The sequence below is a fragment of the Aedes albopictus genome, chromosome 3 (genome assembly GCF_035046485.1).
Source record: "Aedes albopictus strain Foshan chromosome 3, AalbF5, whole genome shotgun sequence".
Classification (NCBI taxonomy): domain Eukaryota; kingdom Metazoa; phylum Arthropoda; class Insecta; order Diptera; family Culicidae; genus Aedes; species Aedes albopictus.
This window is the reverse complement of record NC_085138.1, coordinates 102,397,534-102,423,176: the sequence shown is the minus strand read 5'-3', so window position 1 is coordinate 102,423,176 and position 25,643 is coordinate 102,397,534. Positions and strand designations below refer to the sequence as shown.

Genomic DNA, 25,643 nt, shown 5'->3' with positions numbered 1-25,643 from the left:
TCTAAATGAGCGTGTTTATAAGAATTTCTTGCTATTATTTGTTGCAGTAACTATTTGTTCAACTGATGCTCATAAACAACATCGAAAAACTGCTCAACTGATGTTTGAGAAGTATATTGAGGATTTCAAAACTATCTATGGGATTGAGTACATTACAAGCAACATCAATAATTTAGAGCATGTCGTCGGTTTTCCGCGTTCTACCGTTTCGACAACGGCGAATCAACCAGCGTTCTCTAAAAATAGATAACAGATACTTGTTATCCACACCGTGGAATATTAATTATGAATATTTACCTGTATTTCTGTTCATTTTCTCTGACTGCAGCGGTGTTTTGCGATAAGCGAAGCGAGGAGCACTGAACTGTAAACAAAACAATGATGATTTGACAGCTAGTCCATGCATTCGTAACAAAGCACTTTCACCGCTTATTCAACCTCAACACAGCCTTTGTTCAAAATTGTTAAACCTTTATTCAGACACGACGGTATAGCTTGTTCTTTCACAAATCACTAAGCTCGTACCATTTCAGGTAGAGCAGATGCTAAGGTAAGTGACTATGAATCAGTGCACCGAAGTTCGATTCTCAATTAATCATCATTTATATATTTCAATTTCAGCAACTATGAACTGCTATTCTACATCTAGACCAAGAGTTCTGGCAATTTGTGCTTAAATTCTGTGGGACTAATTCTGTTTTTTTTTTTTAATTTAGTAGTGCTGCATAAGTGATGATGAATTGCTGAACTAAAGATGAATAAGCGACTCTAAAGCTTTGACTGATCCTTGTCTGTTTTATAAATAGAATCATAAATCATTCCCATTTGCTGAATAAAGGCTGAAAAGCGTTCTTCGCTCGGATATGAACGCTTCTTCAACCTTAATCCAGCTTCATGGAGAGCTCAAATCAACTTATGGCTGGATAAAATCACCAAAATTGGGTGTATAAGAGCTGAACAAATGTTTACAGTTCTTTTGGTCAGCTTTTGATCAAATTAAGGCTGATTAGCATAAGTTAGAGAAGCGCTTAATCAACATCAAATTGTTACCTGGGGAATAGACCTGTTCACTTTTTTTGACCTACCCGTGTCACATCAAATTATCAATCCACATGCAAAAACAAGTCTTCAGTCCAAAAATGAGCCAAATTGATAAAGGTTTAGAGGTGTATCAAATCGATTTTGTGTTTTTTCGAGCATTTTCACGAAAATGTATTCCAATATCCAGAAAATTGCACCAAAAAGGTACCGAAAACACCGTTAAAATATAGTTGGAACAATACTCTACAACTTTGCCGAACACACTACGGTGTTTAAATTGCTTATTTCAAAGTTATTCAACAATTTTCGTTAGAAAATCACGAAAAAATACAATATTTTTACGGTTTTTCATGTAAAAGTCATGTAAATTTACATTGTTTTAAGTGACTAATTTAATAAGCTATTGCTCCTATGTGTTACGAACATTTCGTCCATACATCATTTTAGTGTAGGAATTCGTTTTCATTGACTAATTATCAAAAGTATGTCACGTTGATACTAAAAATCGCATAGAGTTGCCAGCACAAAATTAAACAAAGTTACCCATTATTCAAACGTCATTACATTTCTTTGTCGCATCTGCATCAGTTTCAATTTGGTGTAGATGGTTGAGCATGAGACTGACGATTTGAAGATTCAAGGTTCGAGTCCAGGAATAGGATTTTTTGCGTCTCGATCCAGCTATAAGTTAATGAGACTACGCTCTGCATCTCATTGCAATTTGGCATCATAGCCTTGCTTCGAAACCGTAGAGTACATAGTAAGAATGTAGTTTCCCTTTATCGTTTAGTTGTGTTGCTTGTGGCTAGATAGATGCAAGTAATCTCCACAGTTGTATTGTAAATTTTGCATCCAGAAGCAGTTCCATCTTTGTATTGAATTGTTTTAGCTAAATTGATCGGTATCAAACAGATGCCCAATATTTCGTCCAGCTGATCTCGTCGACACGATTTCTTGTCAACAAGTAAACTAAATATCTAGCTAGTCCTGGAATGGGCTTAATTGGCAGGTCCCGATCATCATTATTTGGGATTGGGAGATTGCGTGTAAGTCATGGCAGATTCATCATCCTAACTGCTACAAAGAAAGAAAAAAAAGTTTATTATGTATTTGAGCTTGAACTTGGGACCTTCTGAACCGCAGGCTCGAGCCTTATCATCTGCGCCATTTCTGATACTTGAATCAAAAGACATTAGAATACGATGGCATGACGTCTTAATCATGGGTAACTTTGTTTTAATTCGTGCTGGCAACTCTACGCGATTTTTAGTATCAACGTGACATACTTTTGATAATTAGTCAATGAAAACGAATTCCTACACAAAAACGATGTATGGACGAAATGTTCGTTACACAAAGGAGAAATAGCAAATTAATTTAGTCACCTAAAATAGTGTAAAATTACATGATTTTTATATGTAAAATCGTAAAAATATCGTGTTTTTTAGTGATTTTTCAACTAAAATTATTGAATAGCTTCAAAATAAGCAATTTAAACACCGTAGTATCTTCGGCAAAGTTGTAGAGTATTGTCCTAACTATATCCTAACGGTATTTTCGGCACCCTTTCGGAGCAATTTTCTGGATTTATGAGTAAATTTCTGTGAAAACGGTTAAAAAAACACAAAATCGACTTGATACACCTTTAAATCCTTATCAATTTGGCTCAATTTTGGACTGAAGACTTGTTTTTGCATGTGGATTGATAATTTTATGTGTCACGGAGAATCGGAGAAAAAAGTTTCAAAGTGAACAGGTCTACTGGGGAAGCATCGAACCAAACCAAACTTGATTTTCCTGGCTTTGCTCACTTACAAAAAGAGGCAGCTTTTCCAAATTCAGCGCATTTGTTTACGAATTTTTAAGATTTGTGCTCTTGAAAACGTGAGTAGGGGTCCAAGTCGGCCATTGTGGCAGCCATATTGGTATTCTTTGAAGTTTCTCCTTAACAAGTAGAAGGTGCCTCATCATCAACAATTCATGGTCTCCATCCTCGTCCCTGAAAATCAAACTTTCCTCGCATGAAATACGACTTTAATCAAACCTAATTGAACCCAAAAACGGGAAATTGCTCCGCAACTTTACCGGCAATAATTTCTGCTTCAAACCTAATTATTTATTTAGCACTGCCCGCATATGCATTCTCAATCAGCCAGCCAGCTGCGACCGTCCTGCTTGCTTCGGCGTTGGCTGGAGCAACTTTTGTCATCGCCAGCCGGCCAGCAGGATCGATCGAAGAGTAAACAAGCAATCGGCTGCATGCATTGCATATCGTATCGCATCGGTAACACCGGTAGCACACCGGCGCGGTGGACTGGCCTAAGGCGTTCTGCAAAAAAGTGCATTGAAGACCATGCAGATTGGCCTCACCACCATCGATTTAGGCAGGAGGCCAAAAACCGATGCAAACTGCAGGCCTTCCGATGATGCGTGACGTTTTTGTTTGAATCTCGGTTCGTGCCAGTTGTGTACTAAACTACCCTACTGCGTATGGGGTCCTTCTAGCTAAATTATGTGACTCTGATGGAGACGAGTTTAGGCTGGCCGGAGAGTGTTGCATGCAAAACAGCACCCAGCCAGTAGCATTCGCTGCAGCAGTAAACAAGCAGGCTCATTGGAATGCATCCAGGCTGCTCTCTCCTGCTGTGTGTGGTGTGGTAGATTCAATGCTGGCTGGCTGAATTGAGACTTGTTTGCGCACCGAAAATTGCACCTCAACGCAGCGGTGCATACAGTAGCACAATAATTTGCCTTCATCGGACATTCATGTCACCGTCGCGCCGCGCCGTAGTCGTCCGTCAGGTCAGATGAGGGAAGCATTCGATTCTTTCTACACTGCATCTTGCGTACGGACGGACACTTTGCACGTATCAGTAAAAATGGCAGGACTCTGGAAATTGAGTGATGAAGTGCAACCGGTAATAGGTGCTGCTGCCTGTAAAAGAACAAGTTTGGATTATTTTTTGCAATTTGGATTCCGTAATTTCCAAAATCTATACAATGGCACGTTGTTGATATTCTGGTCAAAGTAAAGTAATAGATTGATAAGCGTTTATATTTAATTATGAAGGATCACAGACTTATTAGCAATTATATATATTTTTTATATGAAACAAATACCTTCTGTCCGATACATCTGTTGTGATAATCTTTCTTTTTATTTGCTATGATAGATCGTTTACGTATAGTTCGCCATAATATCTACATATTTTAGTAATGCGTGTAATGCAAAACACATTCAGTTACGTAATGAAAACACAGATCCTCGATAGTATAGTGGTCAGTATCCCCGCCTGTCACGCGGGAGACCGGGGTTCAATTCCCCGTCGGGGAGGATAATTCTTTTGCCTTTAATCTTTATTACACCAATGAACCTAACCTCAAAATGACTGACAATTCTCAGGTCATTTTGACATTTTGAAAGATGTAACATGAGCATGAAAAGGATGACAACAAGGTCGATAAAGTAGAATATATTATCCGTCTTTTTCGTGCATGTGTGTGGTCTGTCAAAATGACCTGAGAAGTGTCAAACATTTTCATGGCTAGCTTTGTTGATGTAATGAAGAATACCACCAAACCTAACCTGAAAATGATTGACAATTCTCAGGTTATTTTGATAGATCACACACATGCACGAAAAAGACAAAAAATATCAACTACTTTACCGACCTTGTTGTCGTCTTTTCCATGTTCATGTTACATCTTGTCAAAATGACCTGAGAATTGTCAGTCATTTTGAGGTTAGGTACGTTGGTGTAATAAAGAATCTGCCAAATTATCTGAGAACTTTCAAACATTTTGGGGGTTATGATTCGTGGTGTAATAAACAATTATTTATGTGAAGCAGAGTGGCGCAGTGGAAGCGTGCTGGGCCCATAACCCAGAGGTCCGTAGATCGAAACTACGCTCTGCTAATCCGAAGTGATTCTTTTTTTTTTTACTAGTTTGCTATGTCGATAAATGTTTCTGAACGTGATTATTAATAAAGAATCTATATACCGCAAGCCTCGATGGCGCAGTAGGTAGCGCGTAAGTCTCATAATCTTAAGGTCGTGAGTTCGATCCTCACTCGGGGCATACTATTTTTAAGGGTTTCAAGTTTATGTCGGAGCAGTACTTTGCTCTGTCTGGGAAACGTTATACGCCGATGGTCACAGACAAAAAGACGTGACATATTCTTCAGAATAAAAGGGCTTGGTACACGATTCCTTCAACCAGAGGCGCTAGTGTTCGATCGCTTTGACGTTTGCTAGTGTGTATACGTTGCTAAATGATGCAACAGTTATTTATGCAACGAGTTGCAAAAAGATGTTTTTTTTTTTCAGCACTATTCGTACATTTATCCAAGCAGGCTTGCAGAGTTGGATAAATACGACTCGTGCTGAAAAAATCGAGTTTTGCAACGAGTTGAACACACAATTTTGTGCAATGAATTTTTCATTATGCAATTCATTTGAGTTTCATAATGGGCATAATGCACTCAAATGGGTTGCATTATGAACATTATGCAACTAATTTTTACTATGCAACTTTTTTCAGTTGTATAATGAACCAGTATGGAAAAGTAGGTTATTATGATACTAAAACGAGTGACATGAAGTTGCATAATCGATAATTACAGGCTAAAACAAGCACTTTTGTCGGCACAATCTTTTGTGCTCACTACGACCAGAAACTTTTCCGGGATCCTGAAAAAATGAACTACAACTTCTTCTAGAAATTTCTTCTTGAACTTTGACATGAACTTCTTTTAAATCTATGGGATCTATTCTTTACTACACCAACGAAGCTAACCTCAAAATGATTGACAATTGGGTTTTTAAATTAAGAAAAATGTATCGATTTTTGGATTCTATACGAAAGAGCACCTTTTCCTGAGCCACTATGATTTTTTTCAGATTTTTAGAACTTTAGGGAGCTTTAGGGAGTGTCAAGAGCTAGGAAGCGCTTTAGGGATCTCAGGGGCATTTCAAGGCATCCTTGTGGAGTTCCAGGGATCTCAGGGGGACTAAGAGGCGTTTCAGAGGGTTTAAAATAAGTTCAACGGGATTTCAGGAGCGTTGCAGGGCGTTCCAGGGGTTTACAGGATGGTTCTAGGCGATCTCAAGGGCACTTTAGGGGGTCTCAGAGGCGTTTAGAGGGGTCCCACAGTGTTTTTGAGGGGTATCAAGAACAAAAGCAGTTTAAAGGCCGTTTCAGAGACACAGGGGTGTTTCAAAGGGATTCAGAGGATACCAGGAGGCTTCAGGGGCTTTTCAGGGGAGTGCAGCACATTGCTGCGAATGTATGGCAGGACAAAAATCATAAGTAACGTACCGTAAACCGGGGTCAAATTGATCAATTGGGTACAACATTGTAATTGCATTTCAGGAACTTGTAAGCGTCGCAATGATCTCAAACTTCTTACCTTATTCAGTTCATAGATGTCTAGAGATGAGTTTGAACTTTTATATTTCTAGAAAAAAATTATCTTTGCCTTATTTTTTTTAGAAATTTGCAGTGTACATATGTCTCACTTAGCTAAAATCATTGCTTCTACACGCAACCGGAGATTGACAGATTCTTATACAATGCGGTGTGAAACATATACAAATATTGTATTAAGGCTTTGCAAATACAAAAATTGGTAGGTGGCACTGGTGGCAGTATACCAAAAATTGTATTGGCTTCCTAGAATCTGGAAAAGGAAAATTTCGCATGTGTGATTCACAGTAGGTACCCTACACCATGTAATTTCGTAGTTTATCTATAGTGTAACGGACACCTTGCTATGGCTTCGTACGATCGTGAGTGTTCCAATACTGATGAGCCGGACTACGAAGAGATGAGTGACCACGTGGATGATCGGTATTCTACAAACCCGAGAACGAACAAACCATTGCGACGAAAGAGTGTACGACTCAAGGGGGAAGTCAGTTTTTGTTAGATCCTCCAGTAGGAAAAGTTTTGCTTTGTAAATTTAAACCATAAATAAATAAAATGTTGATTATGAATTTTGATCGTTACAACGTGGGGGCTCAACCGGGATGGTACCCAAACGCAACGGGTCGCAACATATCATGGAACGCCAGCAATAGAAACAATTATACGAGGAATCACAGAAATTACTACAGTGCAAACTGGAGTAACCAACAGAACAGAAACCAATCATTCCGCAAGCTGTACAATCCAGTTCATCAAGCTCCGAAGTTCAACGGGAATACTCTACACCATCCGGCTCCGCTATTTCAGAAGGATTTCGAAATCTACATCAACAACCTTAAACGTTATTATATCGTTCCTTACCAACAGTGGAACGACATTTTCTACTCCTGTCTGGAAAATGATGCGCGCGTTGGTGTAAAGCGTTCGGTAGCAATTATATTGAATACGATCAACTGCGATCGGCATTCCTCCGACGGTTTTGGTGTCAAAACGTCCAACGGAGAATCAAAGAGGAGTTTTTCTACGGAACTTATCGGCAATATGGAATGAAGTCGAAAATGGCAAGCTACTTTTTGGGAATCTGGCGGAGAATAAGTCAGCTGGAGCAACCACCAACAGATTTCCACTTTGTTGAGACCAGGGATATCATTTTTCCTTCCGCATTCAACAGCGAATGATTGATCTCCACTCGACGGAAGAAGCGTACTGGATGAAGATAGAACGTATTGGATGAAGATAGAACGCTCAACCATTGTGCTCGATTGTACCAGGAAAGATGCAGATAGGGTATTGGTTCCCTTCTTAAGCATGTGATTCCCATTTTCATCCTACGAAAAACAAAGGATTGAAGCGCTGTTTGTTTTGTTTCTTATTTTTGTATTTTTTGTTAGAAGTGAGCACCCATGAAAACAAAAAGAACGGAATCAATCGGTGCCGTAATCGCTTGTTTTCGAATAGGATGAATATGGGAGCGTGAGATTAATGATGGAACAAGTACCCTATATGCGTGAGAGCAAAGTAATGGAACGGGGTAAATATATTGTCACCAGTAGTAGCAACAACGATGATGCAGACGAAGAGATGGTTGTGAGCCAAAACACACCAGATAAACGAGATACAACTGCTATGATAGTTAAATCTCGCAGTTGTAGAGGGGGAAGATGTAACGGACACCTTGCTATGGCTTCGTACGATCGTGAGTGTTCCAATACTGATGAGCCGGACTACGAAGAGATGAGTGACCAGGTGACCACGTGGATGATCGGTATTCTACAAACCATAACTAAATAAATAAAAAGTTGATTATGAATTTTGATCGTTACAATAGGTTATTCGTGGGAAAAATAAAATTTTTCAATGTTGTACGTTATATCGAAGCAAAATGTACGTTATATCGAATTCGATATATCGAGGGTAAGTTATATCGAAGAATACCTGTATATCGTAATCTGCTATTAATATGCTATTCAATGACATGTAATTCATGAAAATTAAATTTCATAAACATTAAAATAAATCGATTTTTCCATAACTGTGTCTCGTAACGCAATGAAATACATTGTCAAACATTCATGCATGGCATGAATACAAGTTACAATATGAGGTTACACAGCTAAATATTTTCGATTACCGACTTCGGTAAAATTTTACTGGGTTTTGAACTGCTGAATATTCGGTAGTTTTTATCATTACCGAAGACTCAGTAAGGTAGAAAGTTGAAGATCTGTCAAACAGTAACTGGGTTACCCAGTAACTTTTGCATGTAAATTTTACTGACTTTCAGTTCATTGCTTGCTTACTTCAGGTTACCGAGTTTCTCAGTTTTCTGAATGATCCCCTGTCTCCTACTGCATTTTTCTTCTCAGAAGATTCCATTATTCATTGCGGGAAGCAGGCAACTCCTGGCAAAGTAATCAGCAACCTGTAGTGTCTGAAGGATAGGATTGGCACACCTGGAGCAACAGATTCCTCAGATTCTGCCGTGTTGTCTTGTAAAGTATATTGCACGGGAGAATTGCGAAGCTCTCGGTTCTGTTGTAAGCAGGACAGAATCTGAGGAATCTGCTGCTCCAGGTGTGCCAATCCTATCCTCCGGACACTACAAAACCAGCTCAGAATTAGCGATGAAATAAACTCACGATGGTCTAACAATGGTGGTGACTGAAACTCCTGAGCAAATGAAAAAAAAAAAACATCCAAAACATTTGGCTGAAGAAGCCTCGTCGTAGCACCTCTTTTAATCACTATGTAATTGGCCATCCGTGTATTTCACTTTCACAATTTTTTACTAATTATACTTACCCAGGAGTTGTTAAAGGTACAGAAAATAATTTAGCCTTCCCCAGTAAGAGAAATTGCTGCTGCTGGAAAATGAGGGTGAAATTATCATGAAGACTTGACAGCTGCTCGAGAGGGTGATAATGTTTTTTTTTTTGACGAAAACTCAGTAAACGAACAATGATTACGAATAGTCGGTACTTGCATGTACTGATTTTTTAGTCTGTTCGGTAAAGTGTGAATATCGCCGAACTTTTAGTTGATGGAATTACTGTACTCAGTAAAATGTACAATATTTTACCGAAATTTGTTATTTTTGCTGTCAAAATTACTGGGTATTTGCAAAATGTCCAATTTACAGTTTGAACCCAGTTTAATGCATTACCGAACTTTTAAATACTAAATAAGTGTGTAGAAATCTCTGTATTACTTCAATATGATATCCTAGAGTTGGATTTAATAAACGAAACTTTTATAAAAATGCTCTTTTTTAATAAAATATACGATTTATTCAAAGTATGCTATCAATTCCTTAAGCCATTGCCTACCTTTAGGCGTTATTCGCGGTTTGGAGGATTTTAATCCTAAAATAACTCAAAAACTACATAACTTGTAAGAATTTGGACAACATATTCGAAATCAGCGACCCCGAATTTAGTAAGTAAGGATTGTTGGGGAACTGACTGCGGCCGATGAGGGGAAAAGGTAGCGCTGACGAAACTGGGTTTCTCGTTTCTTCCGGTTTGTCCAGAAAAAACACTCGCGAAGTCGAAATTAGACTGAATAACTTTATTTGTGATAATTAATTACACTGAACGAGAACGAAATTAGACGCGTGTGCTTCAAGTGACATCGAGATCTGTACTAACTGAAACCTGGGATCTAGTTAGATCGTGAACGATTCGCAAAAAGAGAGTGAGCTCCTTAGGGGAAACTCATCTCATCGTATGTATGTACTCAAATCAAGCGGTAAACTATTTTACATTAACAAGGATGTTTTCAACACAAACGAACATTGATCACCGACATGATCAATGTTACCCCAAATCCACAAAATCAAAAGTTAGATTAAATAGCGTATTTAAACATGTTTTAAAGTTTTACAATACTTTTTTCGAGTAACTTAACACATACTCAGAGGGCCAGTACTTGTTTTAAAAATACAAAACATGTAACGTTTGCTTCAACAAGAGAATTATTCAAGAAAGATCGAAAATTCTGATCAATGCTACCCCGGATTACGGTAGTGAAAAGTGTTGAATGTTTACAAGACTGCCCATGATAGACTGATGGATCGAAAACATTTATGAAACCTCGTCATCCTGAAATTGCATTTCGTTCTCGATTTAGGTAACGGGGCGCAATTTATGCTGTGTTTTACGTTGTTGGTTTGGGATGTGTTTTGTGCATTTGTAGGGCTTCAATGCATTTACGTTGTAATAGCGCCCAAACGTGGGGCCTCTCCGCGGCCACTTAATCGCTGTAAGGGTCGATCTCGACCGCAGGGCACCGGTATGACCTACGAAGCTGACTCCGAACCCCTGGACCACCTCTTGTACTGCATCTGAACTAGCCATTCTCCGAGTCCACGCGCCACCTCCTCTGTAGCTCCCAGACGATGTGGGTAATAGCCGTTGAAATGGCGTTCCAGCCAAACTCATCCATACACATCCTCTGGACCAAGTTGTCCGGGGTTGTGTCCTCCCCGCATGTGGCAAGCATGCGGTCACGCATTGTGCGAAAACGCGGGCACACGAACAAAACGTGTTCCGCCGTTTCCTCTAAACCATTGTGTAGTGAATATTGATGGAGTAATGAATCTTTGAAAAATTATCGTTCAATGTACACCAATGATTAATCTCAATTATTAATTAAAATAATTGAATTTCCCCTAACATCAAAAAATAAAATAAATCGCCCAATCCTATTTGGAACGATCATTAATGACGTTGGTCGAAACCAGGCGGGAGCATGAAAAGACAAAAGCGGCAACGGCGCTCTGTTTGCATGTACATACATACATTTATTTGTTCCACATCATTAAGACAAGACATAATCAACAATAGTACGCCACAATACTCGGTTTGTGGCTGCCGCTCTCCATCCTCGGTCACGCCCAATGCTCGCCAAGTCACGCTCCACCTGGTCCGCCCATCGTGCTCTTTGCGCTCCACGCCTTCTTGTGCCAACCGGATCCGTTGCAAACACCAGCTTTGCAGGGTTGTTTTCCGGCATTCTTGCAACATGCCCTGCCCACCGTATCCTTCCGGCTTTGGCCACCTTCTGGATGCTGGGTTCGCCGTAAAGTGCAGCGAGCTCGTGGTTCATCCTTCTCCGCCACACACCGTTCTCCTGCACACCGCCGAAGATTCTGTTTGCATGTGTGTGCGTTGAATCAAAATATTAGAATGGATGCTATGTGGCTAATGCGGCAGATGGTCGTGGAATGGGATAATGCGGGCATGATATGAATGAGTGTGAGAGAGAGGCAGGCAAACTTTTCGGTATCGGAAGAGTGATACAGCTTCAGCTAGATCATTCAGTAAACGAATTTTGTGGCAATCGGACGCGTGATGTACTTTGGCATCAAATTTTATTTTGTGGTTCCGTTTGAAGTTTTGTTGATGGAAAAATGGTTCGGGATACTACATGGCGCAGTCGGTAGGTAGTATCCCGAACCATTTTTCCATCAACAAAACTCCAAACGGAACCACAAAATAAAATTTGATGCCAAAGTACATCACGCGTCCGATTGCCACAAAATTCGTTTACTGAATGATCTAGCTGAAGCTGTATCACTCTTCCGATACCGAAAAGTTTGCCTGCCTCTCTCTCACACTCATTCATATCATGCCCGCATTATCCCATTCCACGACCATCTGCCGCATTAGCCACATAGCATCCATTCTAATATTTTGATTCAACGCACACACATGCAAACAGAGCGCCGTTGCCGCTTTTGTCTTTTCATGCTCCCGCCTGGTTTCGACCAACGTCATTAATGATCGTTCCAAATAGGATTGGGCGATTTATTTTATTTTTTGATGTTAGGGGAAATTCAATTATTTTAATTAATAATTGAGATTAATCATTGGCGTACATTGAACGATAATTTTTCAAAGATTCATTACTCCATCAATATTCACTACACATTGCACACTGGGCATTCGGGAGAATCCGCGTGCCCGAAACGGTGTAGATACTGTCGGAAGCAACCATGACCTGTAAGGACCTGTGTCAGGTGGAATGTAACTTCCCCATGGCGCCTATTAATCCAACTATCTACCCTCGGTATCAACCTATGGGTCCACCTTCCTTTGGTGGAGCTGTCCCACGCGCGCTGCCATTTGACAATAGAGCCCATCCTGGCAGTCCTGCGTATGCCTCTGGTGCCGCGCATTTCGAAGCACTCCATGTCCTCACTGATAAGGATGCTGATTGGTGATTTGTTGTTGCATGAAGAAGAAGAAGAATGATGGTGTTTTGAAAAAATCCTATCCCTATAACACAGGGGAAGTTTTTAAAATGCCTCTATAAAATCTAAAACAAAATCTAATTAAAAAAGGTTTGATGTACGGTGTTAGACTTTGAACGAACTACAAATTAAGTACCTTATCAAGAAAAAAAATGGTAAATTTAAATTTATACGTTCAATATGTAGTCCGTTCAAAGTTTAACACCGTACATCAAACCGTTTTTAATTAGATTTTGTTTTAGATTTTATAGAGGCATTTTAAAAACTTCCCCTGTGTTATAGGGATAGGATTTTTTCAAAACACCATCATTCTTCTTCCTCTTCTTCATGCAACAACAAATCACCAATAGGCACCTTAATAACACAGAGAGTGTCGTGTGACACGGTACGGTACGCGCTCGCAACCCTCAGACACGTAAGCCTGTAAGTACTTCCCAGCTTCCGTCGGTAGCATTTAGTACTTAGCGCTGTGCCCCACGCTGGGCCGGCATACCTAAGTATGTGTAGTGTTCGCAATAATCGAAAATACGCCACGGCCAACGCTGCTAGCTGCTTGCAAAATTGTCTACGTGCTGTTCGTCCAAAAGTAGTACACAGAATGACGCTCAAAGCCTCTCGCGTCCTTTACGGAAGCAGGGGATCGACCGACGCTTCGACAAGCCTTTGCGTTTCTTGGCTAACGCAACATTTTGCGTTATGAATCTGCCGTGTTGCCAAATATTCATATTGTGTGAATAATTTTGTGCCTGCTCTTCTTGTTTATATTTTAATGCAATCAATTAGCCAACATGATGTATATATATAATTTCCAATGCTTAATATTAATTTAACTATCGACTACCCGCTACTACATTCGCTCTCGTCTGTACTCTTCTAAAGCTTGTATATTTTATAGGATTTAATCGTTTTTTTTTTTTTTTTTTTTTTATTTTAATTACATAATTTTGTAATCATGAATAAATAAATAAATAAACTCAAATGCAGTATCATGACACCAAACCATGTTTTTACTATATTTAAATAATATTTAAAAACTGATTTAAAGTTTGCCGAAATTACAAATGTTGATTCTGAAAAAAAACTCCTTTTTTTCAAAAGTGAAGTAACAAATAGACTACTATTCTATAGTTCATCGCAACGTTCATTATTCAATTATTGATTACTAAAAGTTATAATTTTAGATTGAAGTGGATCATTATAGGTACATTCACCCTAATATAGTATGATATAACTACTGTTGATTAACGATACAGTACAACGCATAATTCAAAATTCATTCCGCCATGCGTTAAACCTACCTTAAAACAATCAAATCTTATTTACCTATTACCCAATGATAAAACGCCACAGAAACACATCTAACAGAACCGTTTGCCTTAATTGTTTTATTTGCCATGTTCAAATAAACAAACTCATTGAAATTTTTGAAATGTTTATTATTTTTATTTTACTTTATATTATTATTTATTGTATCTTGTTAAAACAAAGTACCGTTTTGGTTCGGTGCACTGATTTCATTATCCGATTACTGATTATTTACATCATCATCGATTATCCCGCACGCGGATTATCCGCGATACACACGAAAATTCAACGAAACTTGACATTCCAATGTTTACTGCTCGTTCGTTTTAAAACAAAATCACACCAAAAGGAGAAATCAAAGAGTTTGGTAAGTTTTTCGCTTCAACTACTCCGACGCATTCTGAAACATTCAAATATAAATGCATCTTAAAAGTTTTAATTGTTTTACAGTGTGTTGCTACCTACCGTTCTAGTAAAAAACGCGGTATACAAAGTCGTCATCAAACCTGGCCGGTCGCTTCAAGTTTCCCCGTTGGCGAAGAGTTCTGGTGTTTGGATGTTCCTGTAGAGCTGAATCAAGTTCAGGATCTGCTGCTCCTGCTGCTGCTAAGTTGGTCGAATTCGAAACATCAATCTCGGCCGGACCAGGTGCCAGTCTAACATCTTGGACGTTTCTGGTGTATTGAATTCCTGCTGCAGACATCACCACGACTTTGGCTCCGTCTCTAGCAATGACCTCATAACGTTCGGAGGAGAAATTGGGGTCCGTTTTACCCCTTTTCTGTTGGGCCAATAGAACGGTATCACCAGTGACGATATCACTCTCTTTGGCACCTCGCACATGATCAGCGTACTGTTTTGAAGCCAGCTTAGTCTCCGCATCTCTTTCTTTGATCTCCGCCCGATCAAGTTCCTTCGCATCAGAGTTTTCCCACAAGCCAGGGAAGTTGCCCCTATACTTCCACCCAACCATTAATTCAAAAGGGGTGACCTGTAGTCGGGAATGTGGAATCAAGGTGTTGTGTCTGTGCACATATTGCTGTAACGCTTGACGCCAATTTGACCCATCCAGTTTAGATGCTGACAGGGCCTTAATAATTCCAGGGTTTTGGCGCTCCACTGCTCCGTTGCTTTGTGGGCTGAGGGGAACTGATTTACGCACCTTCACTCCCCTATCTTCCCAATATGAGATGAACTTAGCACTTTGGAAAGGTGGCCCATTGTCACTTTGTATAACGCATGGGTGGCCCCACATCCGGAAAACGTCGTTTAAGGCTGAATTTGTAGAGTTGGCATCTGTCGTCCGCATTTCCACAACATACAAATATCGTGAGTATGTATCAGTCACCACCAGGAACTCTCCAGAACCAAAGGATGGAACCGTTAAGAAATCCACCTGCAGCATTTGCCACGGTCCATCTGGTAGTTCTCGTGATCGTAGAGGTATGGGTGGGTTGCGTCTAGAGAGTTGAGCACATGTTTCACAATTCTTAACGAAGCGAGCAACTTCACCGGACATTCGCGGCCACCAGAAGAATTCGCGCATCACCCTCTTCATGGCTACCTCCCCAACGTGACCACCATGAGCTGAATCCAGTGCTTTGTTTCGCAAAGAATAGGGTAGGACTACTCTGTTATCTTTGAAAACCAATGAGCCTAGGCAGTGCATATCACGTTTTTGGGCTTCGTATGCTCGCAGATCAATTGGCCATTTGTTTGACATTATCGCTTCCCTCACGGATATCAGTTCGCTGTCGTTTTCAGATACTTCTTCTATTTGATCCCAGGTTATAGTCATATTACCTGTGTCCAGAGAATAAAGGTAATGGTTTTCGGCATCTGAATCGAACGGGATCGATTCTTGAGTCTCTGGTATAAGACGAGACAATGCATCGGCAACATTTTGGTTTCCTGGTACTCTTTGTATGTCATAGTCGTAAGGCTGTAGGCGCAAAGCCCAGCTCTCTGCCCGAGAAACAGCCCGCTTCCCCAAACGGTGATTGGCGTTGAAAATGTACTGTATTGCCTCTGCGTCTGTCCGAATTGTGAACGGTCTTGTCAGCAAATAGTAGGAGAACCGCTCGACGCCCCAAACCACTGCAAGAGCCTCTTTTTGGGTCTGGGGGTATCGTTTTTCAGAATCAGTCAAAGCTTTTGATGCGCAGGCTATTATCCTTGGAACTGCATTTTCGTCGATTTGGATTAGTACTGCTCCTAGCCCTACCGGTGAAGCGTCCACGTATAGCTCTATACGATCAGTCAGACTATAGTAGCCGAGCCGTTTTATTGAGTCAAGGGCCTCGCCTTTCAGAATGTTGAACTCATCCTCTTCCTGAGCGGTCCAGTAAAATTTCTCCGAATTGGCTAGCTCTCGCAAGTGTTCAGATTTAGATGCTCGGTGTATGATGAAACGATCGACAAATGTGATTAACCCCAAGAAGCTTTTGACTTCCGCGCAATTAGTCGGTCGTCGAAAGTTCTTTATCGCTTGAATTTTTTCTCCTTCAACTTGCCAGCCATCCGGCGTAAGTTGGAATCCGATGAACTTGACTGTCTGGCTTCCGAAGACACATTTATCCTGGTTTAGTCTCACGTTATGGTTAGAAAGACAAGCTAGTACCTTTGCAAGATTGGCGTCATGTTCCGCCTTAGTTCTACCGAACACCAGTACATCGTCCAAAAAATTTTTGCAACCATCACATCCAGCCAACACTGTTCGTTGCAATGTTTCCTGAAATAGATCAGGTGCATTGCAAAGACCGAATGGGAGTCTTACACAGCGGTACATTCCCAACTCTGTGTAAAAATTAGTCAGATGGCGCGAGTCTTTGTGCAATTCAATATGAAAGAATGCATTCGATAGGTCTATCGTGGAAAACCACTTAGCTCCATGTAGCTCGGCAAGTATCTTTTCCAGCGTTGGCATCGGGAACGGGGTACGATGGATATAACGGTTTGGTCCTCGTAAATCTATAACAAGACGTATATCGTCCTTACCTTTAGGGACAACTAGCATGGATGAACAAAATGATGTGTCCATACCATCGACCACTCTTTCGATTATGTCCGCAGCCACCAGATTACGGAGTCTTTCTTCAACCAAGGGTTTAACTGCCAGTGGTATGTTAGTGAATACGTTCCTGCATGGTGGCCTTGACGTGTCGTAATAGATCTTGACCGGCGGTACGTTGAATTTCGGGAATATTCCTTCCAAAACTGTTGCAATTTCTCCAGCGTACGGCGATCCTTGAAACGCGGACTCTGCTTGCAGTTTCACTGGAACTTGCAGACCCAGTAACAGAATGCTATATCGTGATGCTGTAGTTCTTCCAATCAATGCTCGATTTTCTTTCACTACATAGAATTTCTCTACGCAAGTTGGTCTATCGTCGGAAATATAAAGAGGAGCATGAAAAGTTGCCAAGACTTCAATGCTGTCTTTCGTTGCATAGGCTTTGAGGGACTTGTCTGACTTATGCTGAACGTTGAGAACACCACTACTGTAGCCTGCATTTGCCGTTAGTGCCAAGAACATACTTTCTGTAAAAGTATTTACCTGCGCACCGGAGTCTATCATGAAAGTGCAAGGCATTCCAGACACTTGTGCTGCAATGATGGCATCATCGTTTGTTGTGAGCTGGGATTCAGCGCTGGTAAAAGCGACCTTTAGCACTGTCGTACCAGCTGGCTCTTTCTGCCTCTTATTTGTCTGCACTGTATTTCTGGAACACTCGGGTACAATCGCCATCACGTCTGAAACTTTTGGTGTGCTGATCTGTTCATATAAACTTGTGTTACAAATAGGTCAACTTAGGCAAGACAGTTTCCATACCTTCATCTCGTTTACAAAAGGTTGTGCCTCCTGCGGTTTCTTTTCAAGGTGGACGGAAACGGTTCGGGCCTTGCATTGAGAACGCTCGGATGCAATTCTTACCGTATTCAACGTCGTGTTCACCTATTTGTGTGATTTTTTTTTTAATATATATATATAAATTAATACAATTATGATTACCTTGGCATCATTCACGAGTTGTGCATTCTGTGTTGATATACTAGGGTGTTCGGATACCATCTTTGTGACGTTCGCCACCGCATGCGAGCGTGCTGGCTTCATCTGTAAAATTGTAGATTTACTCTAGTGATTTATTTGATTCTTCTCTTTTAGTGACTCTGTTTTCATATAAACATTAATGAATAGTATTCCATTTCAATTGTACTATGAAATTATGTTAATCTTTTTTTTTATTATTATTATTTTTTTTAGGTATTCAAAGATGCTTTATGGAAATAATTAAAATTCAGTCGGTACACTTACTGGCTCAACCGGCTTCGAGTCGTCGTTCGCTTCATCAATGGCAGCTATCGTCGGTGGAGTACTGCCAACTGGTTCTCTAGTGGATTGCATTGTCCCCATCTCCCTTGCACGAGAGCGGCAGGCTCGTCGAATATGACCTCGGCGGCCACAGAAGATGCACGTTTTGTCTTGGTGACTGCAGACGCTGGCGTCGTGATATACGCTGTTGCACCTCCAGCATTTTGGTTCACGTGAAGGATGAAGATACGGACCACTTCCGACGTTAGATTGTCTTCCTCTTGGAGCGCGAAAAGCACCCCTCAAAGGACGGTTGCCATAATTTTGGAAGCTTCTTTGCTGGAGTTGTCCTGCTGGATTTCTGAACGACCTTGTAGTTGATGCGCTTACTGATGCAACCATGTTTGACTCGGCCTTCTGGTACTTCTTACGCACAAACTCCTCATTGAGTTTGATTGCTTCAATTTCGCGGACTTTGTCTATTAGATCCGTAAAAGACTGGTTGCGACTTAGCATCTTCAGTGCAACAGTACGAACCTCACGATTTGTAGCATGTTCGGCGACGGTAGCTACGATCTGCTCAAATTCCTTCGTGTCATCGAAATCGCAGAGGTGCGCCATCGATCCAACTCTAGTTATGTATGACAGATCTGACTCACCTGGCTTTTGGGTCAACAATGCCAACTTTCGCCTCATTAGCATTACATCCGACCCCGACCCAAAATAGGATTTCAGCCGGGCCATCGCGTTGGCGAATGGAGAACGAACGACGTCTGGATCATTACTGGAAGATTTCGTATTTTTGAATATTTCAAGGAGGCGTGCTCCAGCTTTGACTTTGAAAACGGTGTATTTTGTGAACTCGTCTTCGATTCCTGCTAGTATCATTGAGTCAGACAATAAGTCCTTCCATGCTTCGAACGAATGGCGATGTATTTCACCATCTTCTGCAGGCTTACACTCCGGAACGCTCAGTGAAGCAATCGAGAGTTGATTAATAGATGTATACAGCCTGGATTCTTCCACGTTTGGGCCTATTCTACGCGTGCTGCAAAGGCGATTCTCACGTCCAAACTCAGATCCTGTTCCGTTTCCTGAAGTATTTCCGTCATTTTGATTTCGGCGTGTTTCCACGATCCCACCGGGTGTCATCCTGCGAGTATCGCCAAATGGACTTCCACCCTCGACGTCGGATCTTCTTCCTTCGCCTGCAGCATCCCATGAATTAGATATTTCTGCTTCTCCTGCGATACCATAGCCATCGGGGCGACTGATATCCTTCGCATTCTGGACTTGTACCTGTCTGCGAGCGTCGCTCAATCGATTTTCCCGCGTGAATTCAGATCTTGTTCCTTGTCCTGAAGTATTCCAGGCAGCTTGGTGCATTCGTCCTTCCACCAGCGCCGCGGATATCGTACCACGAGCGTCACCAAGTCGTCTCTCTCTCTCGTAGTCGGATTCTCTTCTTTCGCCTACAGCCTCGCCTGTAGCGTTCCATGGATTAGATGCTTCTGCTGTTTCTGCGATACCGTTATCATCTTGGGGATCGTTATCTTCCAGATTCTGGGCTGGTACCTGTCTGCGAGCCCCGCCCACTCGATTTTCACGCGTGAATTCAGATCTTGTACCGTCTTCCGAAGTATTCCAGGCAGCTTGGGATCGGTGTCCTCCCACGAGCGCATCGGTTATCGTGCTATGAGCATCGCCAAATCGGTTTTCCCTCTCGTAATCGGATTCTCTCCTTTCGCGTGCATCATCCCAACGATTAGATGGTGCTGCTTCGTCTGCGTTATCGGGCGGTCTGTTATCTTCCATTCCGTCGACAGTCGCGTTTCCCTCGGCATGGAGTGCCATGAGTTCATCGTTCAAGCGTTGACTTTGTTCGAGTTCTGCCATAAGGCGAGCGTTTCTTGCCCTTTCGGTTGCTAATTCTTGAGTGAGGTCTTTCATCCTATATCGTTTTTTCTGCTTCTTCTCTACTACCGCTTGTTCTTGTGCCGACACATTTTCAATTGGCAGTCGCTGTGTTAAGTCTTTCTTACTGTAAACTTTCTTTTTCGCTTTCGTACTCATTGCTTTATCTGAAAGTTTCAAACAAACGAAAAACAATATTATATTCTCCGTTGCAAACATAATACTTTAGTAATTCTTTTATTTATTTATTGACTGTTATCAGTTCGTGTGTTGAGACCGAGACCGCTCGAACACATTTTTTTTTAGGTATAGATGGTATGTCGAGACCGAAACCGCTCGGACACATTGGTTTACAACTTACTGCTGACGTACCGCTCAGTTGTGTTTGAGACCGAGACCGCTCAAACACTTTTTTTTTCTTTGAATATGTGTCGGTGGTGTGTCGAGACCGATACCGCTCGAACACATTAATTTCCGTTTTTTTTTTTTTTTTTTGCCAAGGGCGTGTCGAGACCGAGACCGCTCGAACACAAAGTTTTTTTTTTTCACTTTACCGACTGCAAAATTTCGGATGGTGTGCTGAGGCCGAGACCGCTCACGCACATTTGTATGTATCATGTAACGTTGTTCTATTCCATAATTTTCACTACTTTCTGTGTATTTTATATGAAACTCTCTCTAGCATGTGTATGGTTATGTTTGTGTGATGTTTGGTGGGCTACCAGTGCTCTCTCTTTCATACAAACACTTAAAAAAACAATAAGCGGTTAACATTATCACACTCTCTTAGCACATCAATTTTGGTATATTTTTTTTTTTTGCTCAATTAATTACACTATTTATGTTTTCAATCACTGCCGTTCAAAATGAACGTCGCTCTTTTTCCGTACAATTCACTATTTTAGCCGTACTCTACCAAAACCCACCTCCAATCTATCAGTAATCCCGTAAAATCAAGGCGCCATTTTGTTTCCCTTATGTTTCGGTATACCCTCATCACTCACATTTTTTCCATCGCGTAAACTCCATGATAACTCAAAATGTCCAAAGCGGTTGATATTCTCACCTTAAACTTTTATTATCACTTTCGTATTCACATATTATTACTTACCTACCGACTGCGCCATGTAGTGTTCGCAATAATCGAAAATACGCCACGGCCAACGCTGCTAGCTGCTTGCAAAATTGTCTACGTGCTGTTCGTCCAAAAGTAGTACACAGAATGACGCTCAAAGCCTCTCGCGTCCTTTACGGAAGCAGGGGATCGACCGACGCTTCGACAAGCCTTTGCGTTTCTTGGCTAACGCAACATTTTGCGTTATGAATCTGCCGTGTTGCCAAATATTCATATTGTGTGAATAATTTTGTGCCTGCTCTTCTTGTTTATATTTTAATGCAATCAATTAGCCAACATGATGTATATATATAATTTCCAATGCTTAATATTAATTTAACTATCGACTACCCGCTACTACAGTATGGACATAGCAACACTAGCCAGAAGCTTGCGCTTCTGGCGTACACCGCAGAGCTATTGGACATCATCCGGGACAGTGCCGCAATAGCAGTGGAGACTCTTTTACAGACATAATCGACGTGACTACCGAAGGTAAGCTTATCGTCGATCATCACGCCCAAGTGTTTGACGGAGCGCTTTGACAGGATAATGCACTCACCTACACTGATCTCCGCCTGCTGCTCCGACTTCCGGTTGTTAACAACCGCCACCTCAGTCTTGTGGTGAGCCAGTTCCAGTTTCATGGACCGCATCTACGCCACAACCTTGATCGAGTGATCGGAAGTCAACTTCACCGACTTCACCTCTTCGATCGTTTCACCGTAGACTTCGAGCGTAATCTCGTCGGCAAATCCGACGATCTCCACTTCCACTGAGCACTCTATAGAGTAACTTCCTAACCTAAACACCTTGTCGTACATGACATTCCATAACACCAGACCCAGGATGAAACCTTGCGGGACTCCTGAGGTTATGTGAAAGCACTTCCGACCCACCACGATACGAAATATGAAATAGCGCATTTGTAGGGCTTTATTCCAAGTTACGCGTATCTGTCAAAAGAATAAGCAAAAAAGGGGGGGGGGGTTAAAAGGTACATAACTGATTACACGCATTCGGAGAGGGTATTCTGCTTGAGGGTTCAAAAAGTCGGTACAATACGAATTCCACGTTGAATATTGCGAATATCGCGTATCGCAGTGCGAAATGTCGTCTGCCCTTACTGTATCAGATGATTCTATCAAAATATAGATGTGGTAATGACTCCTATAAAGCCTATAACCATAGTTCCATCTATGCTATAACTGTGTTACATCCTTAGCCCTACCATACGTGCTTCATGTCTACAAACCATATTTTCGTTTCTTAAAAAACATGCTATTGATTTCCCATTCATCCGAAGCTAAAAGGATTTCCCATCAACCCACATAGCGTCATTATTGTCGTCGTCCTCATAGCACAAGCATCGGCACATCGACATCGATCATGGGAAAAATGCTTTCGAATGAAACCTATAGGTAATTTACAATTATTGCACGCCGCAGTGCCTTTCTGAAAATAGACTGCGCCGTTCGGTTGACACACGTAAAACGAATATTGCAATATGATGTTTACGATGATAGATGAAATCAGACGCAATCAATCATGATTGTAAAAGTAGGACTCTTCATCGACGACGACCCGACTCGACTGTCGTCTATCGATGGATCGTTGAATGAAATGCGGAAAAGAACACTCTTCATATGACGGACCACGTCGACGACGACGATGAGCCGAGAACGCATCTCGAATGAATACAAATGAACGTCAATTTTTCTGTCCGGACCGAACTGTCATCGCACGTGCCAAAGGCCCGTTGCAATGTGCGAATAAACTGCAAAAATACCTACCTACCTCTTCAGAAAGGGACACACCGACCGCGTGGCATCCATCAGTTGGTATTCGGAATTAAGGGAACATTCGGTTGATCAAAGCAATCGCCATGTGGGTTGTTCCGCTCTGGACCGTCGTCGCTGACGAATGACACGAAACGGCACTCACTCACCTCCTACCTGGATGTGGCTGGGATGGATGCTTGGATGAGCAATGAGCGAGCGTGGGGTACGACGCAGTACCATCCAGTATGGAGAGAGGTGCATTTGCTTTACGAAAACAAATGCGACGCACGTTCTGTGGCGCGAAAAATAACACTTTGCAGCCAAAAAAAAAGTGTGAGGAAAAAATCACACGCCGGTGATAAACAAATAGCGAATAAAAATCGGAAAAGGAAAAAAAAAGTTCTGTGATAGAAGCAAGCAAGACTGGAACAGACGATCACCGCACCGCTAAATTATGAGTAGCGGTTGGGGTGAATGGGAAGGTAAACAAAATGCTATGCACGAGTGGGTCGGATATGCTGCACAATGGGAAAAATGGTTTAAAAGTGGTCTTAAGTGGGCTGCAAAACGGTGAGTCGATAAGAAGAGCGTCCAACATAGCTCTGGTCCTCACAAGTCCCTATCTCATGCTTCCATGGGTCAATCAATGACAAAGACCACCAGCTAAGAGTTGTGTGCTTAGATGGTATTACAGCCTGGGCACTGTTGTCCTTCTGGCTTCAGATTAATTAACATCTTCTATACATATAAAAATGCAGTGGCATACGTGGGACCGCGCATAACTTGCGAACGGAAGGTCCGATTTTGGTAGTCTTAGTTTTGTTCTGTTAGTTTTCACCCAAGGAAGGTTTATGAGGCCTAAAACATGGACAAATTGAGAGTTTTCGAAAATCGATTTTCTATACCTCTTCCACCGGCGACTTGGGCTTGGCTACTTGAAACTTGAAACGTCAAAAAACGCAGTAGGCAAGACAAAGTTTGCCGGGTACAGCTAGTATTGAATATAAGTTTCTTGCACTTGGATTGTGACCAATTGCTTTTGCACAGGGTTCAAGTGAATTTTTTTCTAGAACAAACTTTCAAAAAACATTTCAAATTCAATTTTCAAACTTAATTTTTCCAGACTAAATCGGTGATTCTAGAACCCGATTGGACCAAATTTGTGCTCAAAATTGCGATATCTCTACTGGTTTCCGAGATATTTGAAAAAAAATGTAGCTTTTCAGTAGTTTTTGGGTTGGATACCAAAATATGACAACTCGAACCTTAAATCTGTGCTGCTGTACGCCAGTGAAAGTTGGTGTGTATCAGTATCACTCAACGGCTATGGGTATGCAATTTAGGGTGTCCCAAAATAGAAAAAGTGTCAAAATGTTAACTTGCTCACCCTTAGAATGATAGATTACGGTCCTAGCAACAATAGTTCCATACATGAAAACTCAATCAAAAAATATTTAGAGGTTGCACGCATCGGTTTTATGAAAAATGGACGATTTTTGGTATTTTTACCAAACAAAATGCTAATATGAGTTGAAAAATAAAAGAAATAAAAGTCATCAATCGAAGTAAATAATAGTTCTGGGTCCCGCAAACAAAGTTTGGAGGGAGTTTAGGTCAACAAAGCTGATTTTATATATTTGGCGAAGGTTAAAATATCAAGAAATCGATATTTTTTTCACCAAATTTTTCAAAAATGATCAATTTATAAGGATTTTGAATTTTTTCCTGTGATTCTCGCAATTCCCTTATTTTATAGCAAATTTTGTGTAGATTATTTCGGCTGAAGACAGTTTTAGCTATCTTCTTCATGAGTTGAGATATCGGCATAATAATGATAACACAATCAATGAAAAAAGTAGATTTTCTTATGTTATTTGTTTTTGTTCATTAGTTTCTATGGCTACAATGCAAAAAAAAGCAAATAACAAGTGTTTGACATGTTATGTTATGCAAGTACACATTTTTGAAGATTTTCAGAAAAAAATGGGTTGCTTTGATATTTTTACATTGATTGTGCTTACTGATTCAAAGAAAGACTCAAAAAGTGACTCGTTGCAAAATTTTAATAATGTAAGTTATCGCAAGTCAGACAATCAAATTCCATGTGTGAAGTTCTATGATATATTTTGAGTGATGTTTAGATCGCTCAACAATGTTTACCATATAGGTTCTTTCTAGTTATAACAGAACTACTGCTCTAGCATTGAAAACAACTAAAATCAGTGCCGGATTTGGGCTTCGGGGGGCCCGGGGCAAACCCTATTAAGTGGGCCCTCTAAACCAAATTAAAAAAAAAAAACAAACCTTACATTAACTTTTTTAAATCTTTTTATTATTCGTATTTTTTATTTTTGAAAATTTTTGGCGAGTAAGGAAAAAACCATAAACTTTGGTAATGTTCAATATACTGATCCACTATTTCGAAATGTTATTGGACTTAAGGTTTCCAAAACTGCTTGAAAATCCCAAACATCTCTATATCTCACCTGTTTTTTT

General features: G+C 40.9%; 3 non-coding genes across 3 annotated transcripts; all 3 read left to right on the top strand.

Annotated features, from left to right (window-relative positions):
• Positions 1 to 4,303: 4,303 nt before the first annotated feature.
• On the top strand, positions 4,304 to 4,375 carry Trnad-guc (transfer RNA aspartic acid (anticodon GUC)). Its single transcript has one exon. It is a non-coding gene; the product is annotated as a tRNA-Asp (tRNA).
• A 511-nt stretch (positions 4,376 to 4,886) lies between these two features.
• On the top strand, positions 4,887 to 4,958 carry Trnam-cau (transfer RNA methionine (anticodon CAU)). The gene has a single exon. It is a non-coding gene; the product is annotated as a tRNA-Met (tRNA).
• Positions 4,959 to 5,048: 90 nt separating this feature from the next.
• Positions 5,049 to 5,121, top strand: Trnam-cau (transfer RNA methionine (anticodon CAU)). The gene has a single exon. It is a non-coding gene; the product is annotated as a tRNA-Met (tRNA).
• Positions 5,122 to 25,643: the final 20,522 nt, after the last annotated feature.